Here is a 10,741-nt window from a genome sequence, read left to right as displayed (position 1 = left end):
TTCTGAGGAATCCAAAGCAGAGATAAAGAAGTAGAGTGACTGGGCATAGCAGCAGTATCTTCAAGAGAGAGGAAAATACCAGAGAATGGAGAATAGAGAAAGAATAGGGAGACTAGAAGAAGCACGAGCCTAGTGAGACTAGCTGGGTGAGTAGCTGTGAAGAGGGAAGGGGCAGAAGACCGATTTTGTGTCAAATAAACAGTGCATGCCAGTAGAGATTAAGGAATGCTGGAGGCTCTCATGGACAATGATTGGTTCAGCTAGGCACTGTATGCATATTTTAATTAGGAAACCTGTTGCTGGAGGAAAGGGAAATGATTCCTTTTAGTAGACGGGAAAGAGGCTTCCCAAAGTTCCTGAGGGATTCTGCTGTTTGTCTAACCCCAAGAAATATCCCTATAGTCTAGAATGAGCTCCTTTCTGGCTTTTTGGACTGTCTTTTGGAGTTTGGGGAATTAGAGTTGACAACTGGGTTATCTCACTCAGTATAATCTTTTCTAGTTCTATCCATTTACCTGAAAATTTTATTTTTCCTTACAGCTGAATAGTATTGTATTGCGTATGTGTAGCATATTCTCATTAGCCATTCATCCATTGAAGGACATTTAGGTTGTTTCCATTTTTTTTTTTTGCTATTCTGAATTGGGTGCTTATGAACATTAATGAGCAAGTATTTATGGAATAGGTTGTTGAGTCTTTTAGGCATATTCCATGTTGTGGTACAGCTGGGTCATATGGTATAGTTATTTTTAGCCTTTAGGGGATTCTCCCTGCTGATATTCTGAGTAGCTTCCCAAGTTTTCATTCCCACTAACAGTGAAGGAGGCTTCCCTTTGCCTCACATCCCATGTACAATTTGTCATCTGTTGTTTTGTTCGTCTTAGTCATTCTGACAGATAGAGATGAAATCTCAAACCAAACTTGGGATGAAATCTAAACTTGTTGTACTTTACATTTCCCTTATTGCTAAAGACGATGAACTCTTTCTTAGATATTTTCAAGCTATTTTATTTCTTCTATTGAGAACTCTGTGTTCTGATTCATTGCCCATTTTCTAGTTATGCCATTTGCTTTCTTTTTTTAATTTTAATTTTAAATAGCTTGTTTTACATGTCAATCCCAGTTCCCTCTCCCTCCCCTCCTCCTCCACTCCCCATCCCCCCCCCAGCCTCCCACCCTATTGCCAATTCCTTCCACATAGGGGATATCTAGAGTCTGTCATTTCACTCAGGGTAGGGTCCAGGCACTCCCCTAAGAGTCCAGGCTGAGAGAGCATCCCTCTTTGTGCTATGGGCACACGATGACTGTTTGTGTTCCAGGGATAGACACTGATCCACTGCTCAGGGCCCCATAGGTTGCCCAGGCCTTCTCACTGACACTCACATTCGGGGGGGTCCAGATCAGTCCCATGCTGGCCTCCCTGCTGTCAGTCTGGGATCCAAGAGCTCTCCCATGTTCAGATCAGCTGTCTCTGCTGGTTTTGCCAGCCCATTCTTTGCCAATTTGCTCCTCACTCCTCTCTTTCTGTCACTGCATTCCTTGGGTTCAGTTCAGTGCTTAATTGTGTGTGTTTGCCTCTGCTTCCATCAGTCACTGGATGAAGGCTCCAGGATGGTTATAGACATCAAGTTCATTATCAGGAATGGGCATTCGAGGTGGTCTCTCCACTATTGCTTAGCTTGCCAATTGGTGTCATCCCTTTAGATCACTACAGGTCACTCTGGTGCCTGATCTGTCTTCTAACCTATGATTCCCTCTTCCCCCTATTCTACTCCCCCCACTCCGCCATTTGCTTTCCTGATGCCATAAGTTTTGAGCTCTTTAACTATTCTAGATATTAATCCTCCATCAGATGAATAGCTGGCAAAAACTTTCTCATTCTGTGAGTTTCTTCTTTATTGGATTAGTTGTTCCCTCCACTGTAGAGAAGCTCTTTAGTTTAATGAGTTCCTGCTTATTAATTGTTGACCTTAATGACAGAACAAATGAAGGCTTATTGAGAAGGTTTCCTATGTTTAAATAAAGTAGAAGGTAGCAATTGTGACATAGGACCCAACCTCAGACAATGACTGAGCTGATCTTGGAGTTTTGTTACTTGCAAGTTCTGTGCAATATATTATTTGTCTTTTGTCACCTACAAAAAATATTAATAGTAAAAATTAATTTTATCAAAATGCACAGTTATTTATAACAGTATTTGACATTTTAATCCATAAACCATAAAGCCACTATTATAACTTTCTTTGTAGAACTTTGTTCAATTATGACTAATAAATTTGTATTAATTTATACAGAATTTCTGAGGTGGTAAAAAAAACTATTGGGACAATACAGATATCACAACTTGGATCTGAGATACCAAGAAGTATAACATTAACTGTCCATTTCAATGCCCTGGCTGAAAAATGACCTGACTCTTTTAATGTGGTCAGATAGGTGGATGTGTGCACCTTTATAATAATTTTCACTTATGCTACATATTATTAATTTCCCTCAGTTTTCTGCCAGATTTTAGCATACCTTTAATACATATTTTATTAATTGAAACTTCAATTAATCTGATGTTTCCCAGGAAGATTGGGAGCTGCCAGATTTGTTTTATTTTTCCTTTGAAAAGTACATTGTGCAGTAATATTCATAGCTACACCCACTCTCCAGCAATTTTGAGTTGCGTAGAATGAGTCATACAGACATATGCATGTGTATTTTTATCTGGCTAGAAAATGTCATGCCCATCGAGTTCTCAAATACATACATTCCCTGGCCTTGGTCGTCTTTCTCATATACATGGAATGCAGGATAAGCAATACTGTTCTGCAATGTGTGTAGATTCTGTTTTAAGTCATCCAGCAGAAATGATCAGATGCTTTAAATGAACTCTACCAATGTGTTTGCAATTTGAAAATCTAAAGTGACACCAGTTGTGGTTTGCTGGTTAAAATACAAAATATGATTCTGTTAATTGAGATATTTTGGTATTTTCTTTTCTTGGGGAGGGCGGGGTTTGAGACAGGGTGTCTCTGTGGCTTTAGAGGCTGTCCTGGAACTAGCTCTTGTAGATCAGGCTGGTCTCAAATTCACAGAGATCCAACTGCCTCTGCCTCCTGAATGCTGGGATTAAAGGCATGTGCCACCACTACCCAGCAATATATTTTTTACATTTGATTTAAAAGTCTGTATAAATATAGACATAAATATGTGTAAAATTATATTCCTTACATCTGGGGTTTTCTAAGAAGGTAAAGACATGATAAACTCAAATAAAATTACCTTTGTATAATGGGAAATACTTTAAGTAAAATTCTTAAAATTATTAATATAATAACCAATATTATCGTCTGGAATACTCCATAACTTACTGAGTTGTCTATCATTGAGTTTTTTCTTTTATAAAAATTAAATCTGCTTATTTATCTGTAGGGGTGTACAAATATCATGGCACATGTGTGGAGGTCTGAGAACAACTTGTAAGAGTCTGTTCTCTCCATCTACCATGTGGGTGTTGGGAACTGAACTTGGGTTTTAATGCTCATTGTCAAATCCTTTGCCCACTAGGTAATCTCACCAACCTCTTTGCAGGAGAATTAGCCTTCCCTGTGGATGAGCGCTCTGAACTGTATATCTAGTACTTTGTTGTTCGGCCTAGAACTTGTACATACATGCAAGCAACACTGAAAGGCTCACTAGGCTTCATTCAAATGTTGATTCTTTTAGACGTATATGTAACAACAATGATCAAAGAGGAGGAGGCAGTGATTTTTGGCAGGGAGAGGAAAGTTAGACATGGAAGAGGTAGGAGGAAAGAGAGGGAGGGAGAAATGCGTAATTATATTTTAATTAAATTTTTAAAATATTCTTTTGACATTTTTCTGCAACTTGGCAGAAAATCTTAAAATCTTGAGAAATCAAATGGTCCTATTACAAGCTGTCTCACAGTTCATATTAGCCATCTAGATCTTTAAAAGATAAGGCCTGATTTTTCTACAAGTTCTAATTTTGTTATTGTTGCTGATGTAATACTTACAAAAAAAAAACAAATATAAAGCCAAAGATAGCTTTTTTCTTTATAGAGAATGTCATTACCGCACTGTGAGAATCAGAACCATTGTCCCACAAGCATACACTTCTCTTAGTACTCCTTACCCTCTCCTCCAGTTCTCAGATGGAGACAAGCACTTTGAGACTCTGGCCCCTTTGCTGCCTTGCCACACCCTTTTTCCAGCCTCACCCCTACCGCCCTGCTGGCATGACTGACCACGACCCAGGTTTTACACGAGTATTAGCCTCTAAGCGGGAGAAAACTCATTTCCTCGGCTAGAGTATAGCTTGAATAGCTGGAAAGGGTAGGGTAGGCAGGTATGTTCTGCACTAAGTGTAAATCCAAACTGAAGCTTTAGATCTTTGTTTACAAAATTTGGATTTTGTTTTGTAGTAAATTTCTGTTTTGTGCCATAGAAATACTACCAAAGAAGGCATTTATGAGAAAGTTTGGAGGTGATAAAAATATCGACCACCAGCCACAAAACGTTAGACCTACAACCTGTTGTTCCTGCAAGATACGCTGCGGCAATGGTGGCTCTGAGCTCATGAGAGTGGTCAACAATGACTGGTCTAACTTGTGGCCTACTCTGTTAGAGGGAACCCATATCCTGACATGACACCACCTGGAGGGACATGAACCAGACACTGCATGGCCTGGAGACCTAGGATAGAACCAAACCAAACGTAACTAGCCCCCTCCCAAAGAGAAAGGGTCAGTGAAATGATTCCTAATGATATTCTACTAAACTCATACACTGGAGTGTAGTGTAGTTGTCATCAGAGAGGCTTCTTCCAGAAGCTGATGGGAGTAGATACAGAGAAACACAGACAAACATTAGGTGGAGATCAGGGAACCCTGAGGAAGACCAGGAAGAAAGACTGGAGTGAGTTGTGTAGGGGACACCAGGAGAATCCTGTTGGCCACAGAATCAACTAGGCAGGGCTCCCTGAAACTAAAGTAGCAATCAGGGAGCCTGAGTCTGTCTGCCTTAGGTCCTCTGCGTATATATTGTGATTGCTTAGCTTGGGGCTTTTGTGGAACACCTAACAGGGGAACTGATGGTGTATCTGATTTTTGTTTGTCTGCTCTTGGGATCCTTTTCCTTTTGCCTCATCCAGTCTTGATATGAGGACTTGTACCTAGTATTATTGCGTATTGTTATACCCTGTTTGGTTTATATCCCTGGAAAGCCTGTTTCTATGTAAAGGGAAATGGAGGAGCAGTGCATTTGAGGTGGGGGGACTAGGACTGTGGTTGGGTTGGATTTTATGAAAGAAGAATAATTTTTTAAAAAGGAAGAAAAAATACTGATCGTCTACTGAATGAGAGTTGTTGTAACAAATAAGCAATTAACAACAAAGGCACCCTGAATGAATAGAATATACTACATGCAAAGGAGGTGAGGGGCACATCACAGCTGTACAGTCATAAATTCATACCCAGAACTTCAGCTTTTTCGTTGCACAGATTTGGACATATTACTCAGTTTCTCAAAAGATTAGTTTTCTCATTTGTAAACAGAATAATTGAGATATTATTCATAGATATATTTAGGCATGCGAATTTTTACTTCATAAATACTTACAGGGCTGAGGATATAAAAAAATCTGCAGATGCTGTACAAGTATGAAGACCAGAGTCTAATCACTAGGACCCATTTAGGAAGCCAAGCAAGGTGGTGTACACTTGTACTTTCAGTGTGGGTGGAGCCAATGGAGGTAGTATACACTTGTAATCTCAGTGTGGGTGGAGAGACAAGAGGATCCCCTGTGTTGTCTGACCAGTCAGTACAGTTGATGAGGCAAGCATCTACAACTGGATACATGTGCTTACCCCCACACATACTCACAAGAAATACACAGATTACTTTTTATAAAGTGATGGTCCAGGGAGAGGGACCTGGACCATCACTTTATAAAAAGTAACCTGTGTATTTCAGAACTGACTTGTGAAACAACCTTGTTTCTAATTTAAATTTAAATGTAAAAATAAAAAAGAAAAAAGTGATGCTCCATCTCTCTCTGTCTCTCTCTCTGTCTCTCTCTCTCCCTGTCTGTCTCTCTCTCTCTGTCTCTCTCTCTCTCTTGCCTGTGTGTGTGTGTGTGTGTGTGTGTGCGTGTGTGTGTAATTCAAATAAGAGTTTTTGTTGAGTGTCGAGGACAAACTGATAGCAACAGAATTCAAGACTGCAGAAAGTCAGAGCTGAAGGAGGACTGTATTGGTTGTTTCTTTAATAGTAGTCTGCCCCATTAGGCTTTACTCCATAGGCTTTATCACTATGGGTCTAGCGTATAAGAATGAACCACCAGTTTACCATGATATAAATAGATTATGACAAGATTTGATCAGGTAACCTGATCTATTTTGCTTTCTATTTCTCTCTAGCTGTTAGTTTTCACTAAAGTGTTCTATGGCCATATGGGGATTTAAGTGTGCCTTCGACAAAATCTAGTCAAAGAGAAAACTATTTTCAAACTGCAATTTGTGTCTTAATAGATACAGCTTATGAATCATTTCCTAGACTTGTATAATCATATTGTATGTTTATTTGGAAGTATAATACAAACATAATTTTGTTCATTTTCATCTACAGAAAATGTTTAATTACCTAGTAACACTAAGGATGACTCAGGGAATCTCCGGGTAATCAACTTGGAATTTTCCTAATGTTGATGACTCTGGGAATTAACTACAATGTTTAGCTTTGGTCAGATTCACATTGAAAAAGAACATTATCTCTGTCTTAGGGATGTGCCAGCCAATAGTCAGCAGTAATTATTCCACAGTGTCTCTCTCTCTCTCTCTCTCTCTCTCTCTCTCTCTCTCTCTCTCTCTCTCTCTCTCTCTCTCTCTCTCTCTCTCTCCTCAGCTCCTCTTTTCTATCCTCTTACCTGTGCCTTTCAAAGGATCATGTTTCCTCTTTTTTTTCATAAAAATTAAGTGGAACATATTAGTCTTCAATAGTGTCTGTAGGTTGGCTGATGTTATCTCTCTCATTTCCAACTTCTTTAAGATAGCTAACTTTAGAATTTTTCTCTTCTACCTATTTATGAAGTACTTTGCAATATTTAAAGTTTTTTATTTTAAATGGTGTCACTGTGTAATGTACTAGAGAGAAAAAGAAAAAAATGTATGTTGTTATTTTCCTCACAGGGCTTCTCTCACTGAAGCTATATCTTCTAACTCTGAAGACCCTATGAATTATAAATTAATGCTCAAAGTATTTTATTATAAAAATAGAATTAATTTTAATAATGGAACATAGCATAATACAATTCAGTACACCAGAAGATATCATAATCTAGTAATCTAAAGATGTATAAAAGACATATAACTCATTTTAAAATGCATGGAACATTTTTGAATTAGTCAAGGTTATAGTGAATGGCAGACAAAGAGTACAATCCATTTTTATTGAAAATTTGAGGGGGTCAGTAATCTGTTTGAAAATGTGATAAAAATCCTGGTGTTTCCATGGTTCAAAGTAAAGGAAGGAAAAACAAAAAGTTAAAAAGTACATGGAGAGAAACATCTCCATGTAATTTGTAGATGTCTGCTGTTTGAGCTGGGAGTAGCCACATTAAAACTGATGCACAGAACGATGTTTGCTATTCCTGTCTCTACCCAATGAGAGTTTATTTTAACCTCAGCTTCACACCAGAATCTTTTCCTCACCAGGCTGGGAACATGATTAAACATGCCTTGTATTGACACTGTTTGATTAGACACAGAGGGTGCCAATTGGAGAAGAAATCCATTGTACACGTCTACATGGAATGGAAAATAGATAAAGGATGAGAAAGCAGTGAACTCTTGAAAACTGACAAAATTTGCTCTTCGTGGAGAGTTGATTTTGAACAGACATTTTAGAAGATACTTTCTCTAGCATAAGACTTACCCACTCTGATCATCAATTAGAACTTTTGGTTCATCTGAATGGAGTGATTTTCTATCATATTGCCTTGCTACTTCAGCAACCTTTACTCATTTTCTATGACCCAGCATAATTATGACAATGTTGAAATAAAAACTAAAACCGGAATAATTACTAACATGCATTGAGGAGTTTGTTAGATGACAGTTACCAGATTTGTTCATTCACTATTCAAGAAACCCATTGTAGAGGGACCGTTATGTAGAAGGATAAGACACAGGTGAGGCTTAATTAGTAAAGATAATATTACAAAGAATTCAATGATACAAGAACTATCATCTTCACTGAGAATTACAGTGTAGATTAGTATCTCTTCTTGTATGCTCCCAACTTATCCTACACTGTTCTGACTGTAAATCTTATCATATAGTGAGATGCAGCTGCTCACTGGGTTAAGTCTAGGAAAAAAGAAACATCTTTCTTTTTGATAGTTTTACTGTCTCTACTTATGAGTACCTAACAGCTAGAATATAAGAAGAATGTACTAAATGTGTTTAATATCAGCATAAATAAGTGAATGTTTGGGTAAATAAATGAACTTAATAACTAAAATATATGAACAAATGCTGAAAATGAAATAAATATCATCTTCCTTTCCCAGTTTGGCCAATCAGTGGTAATTCTACTATGAAGAGGACAACAAGGTGATATTCAGCTTGGGTACTTGAGACAGAGTCTATGCATGAATTAACAGCAAAAATCAGCCAAGACATTTAAATGACTGAAGCATGAGTCATAAGACCAAAAACATTTTAGAACAAATAGGTGATTAATTAATTATTAATTATTAATAAAATATTGGTTTGGCCTACTTAAAAACTATTTGTAGTAGTCTAAATGTAATTGGCCCCCATAATTTCATAGGGAATGGCACTATTAGGAGGTGTGACTCTTTTGAAGTGGGCATGGCCTTGTTAGAGAAGGTGTGTCACTGGGAGAGCAGGCTTTGAGGTTTCCTATGCTCAGAATACCATTCAGTGTTTCAATGGATTTCTTTTTGCCTGATATATTTAGAATTCTCAGCTACTTCTCCATCACCATCTCTTCCGGCACACCATCATACTCCCTGTCATAATGGTTATGGAGTGAACCTCTGAAACTGTAAATGAGTCATCCAACTAAATGTTATCTTATAAGAGTTGCCATAGTCATGGTGTCTCTGCACAGCAAAAGAAACTAAGACATTATGTACTCGCTCAGGCTACAGAATAATAAATATACGGAGCTACATTGAACTAATTAACTTCTGTACAAAAAAACAACAACAACAAAGAACAAAAGAACAGCTGATTAAATAGGGGGAAATATTTTAAAACCAAATATTAGATGACCTCACATAACAGAAGAAAAGAAAATAACTCAGTTAAGGAATAATATATAAGCAAATGGCCTATATAAAAATTTATCCAAAGAAAATGTAGACATGGCAAACATATATAGAAAAGGATCCTAGTCCTCACTAATCCTTAGGATTATGCAAATGAAGCATAAGGAGATATTGCCTTATGCTCTCGGTTGCCTACTATTGAAATGAGAAAGAAATAGCAGTGATCATTTAGAGTCATGGGACTTTTGTACATTGTTGATGAGAATGTGATGTGTATTGTTGCAATCACTATGTAAACAAGTATAGGAATTCTGATATAAACAATAGAGGTATCATAAAGATTCAGCAATCCCTTTGTACATGTGGATATATTCCATAATACAAAATTGAAATCATCCACCTATAAAACATATGCATTCTTTCCTTCTTCTTTGCAGCATTATTCATAGTAGCCAAATTATGAAATAGCCTAAGAATTCTCAGTGGTTGTATGGGTAAAGAAATTGTGCTGCAAATGATAACTGGAATCTCATTTGTACTCACAGCAAAAGATCTGCTTCAACATGAGTGAACCTGGGAAATGTTCTCATTAAGGGAATAAATCAGACCCATAACAAAAATCTGGTTAATATCCCCTTCATATGGAATCTTAAAATGCTGAACACTCACAGAGAGTAAAATGTTAGTTGCCAGGGGGCAGAGAGTAAGGAGAAGTGGGAAAGCAGAGATCAAGGGGTCATCAATCATGGATTAAACAGAAGGAATAACATTAGAGTTAGAGTGTTCAAGATGAACACTATAGTAAATAATATTGTAATGGACTTGGGAATTTGGCTATAAGGCAGACTGTAGGTGCTCTTGGCACACACACGTAAGGCAGTGTGTGTGTATGTATAGAAAATGGAGGGCAGATTATTTTCTTTATAATAACAACTTAACTTTGCATACACATATCAAAAAGCACATGTTGTCTTCCTTGAATATATACCATAAAATAAAACAGTCTAATGGAAAAACATAAAGCATTCGCCTGTTTTTTCTGCTGGCACCAAATGGAAATTCCTACCTTAAACATGAAGCTCTATCACAAAGATGGTAATTTCCCAAAGGCAAAACTGATCAGCATCTTGTTTATTAATGTGCAGTGTACCAGACACCAAGGTTATTTAATGAAACTTTCTACTCATTCACGTCAACTTAGTTCTACTCAGTGTAAACGTATATGCTCCTTTACTACTGGATCTTCCCTTGTGCTCTTTTTTCATTCCATGCTCCCCACACAGGGCTGTCTCAAGGCAACACAGTACCACATGGAGCTAGAGTCTGTCGCCAATGAGAAATCTTTGTTTTTCCTTTACAACACTTCTCGCTCTACTTGTCCCATAAACATGCTGAAAATACCACCATCTAAACTTACTAACTTACAATACATCAAACA

This window comes from Mesocricetus auratus, unplaced genomic scaffold, assembly GCF_017639785.1.
Source record: "Mesocricetus auratus isolate SY011 unplaced genomic scaffold, BCM_Maur_2.0 Super-Scaffold_100006, whole genome shotgun sequence".
Taxonomy (NCBI): Eukaryota; Metazoa; Chordata; class Mammalia; order Rodentia; family Cricetidae; genus Mesocricetus; species Mesocricetus auratus.
The sequence above is the reverse complement of the archived record's forward strand: the minus strand, read 5'-3'. Positions refer to the sequence as shown.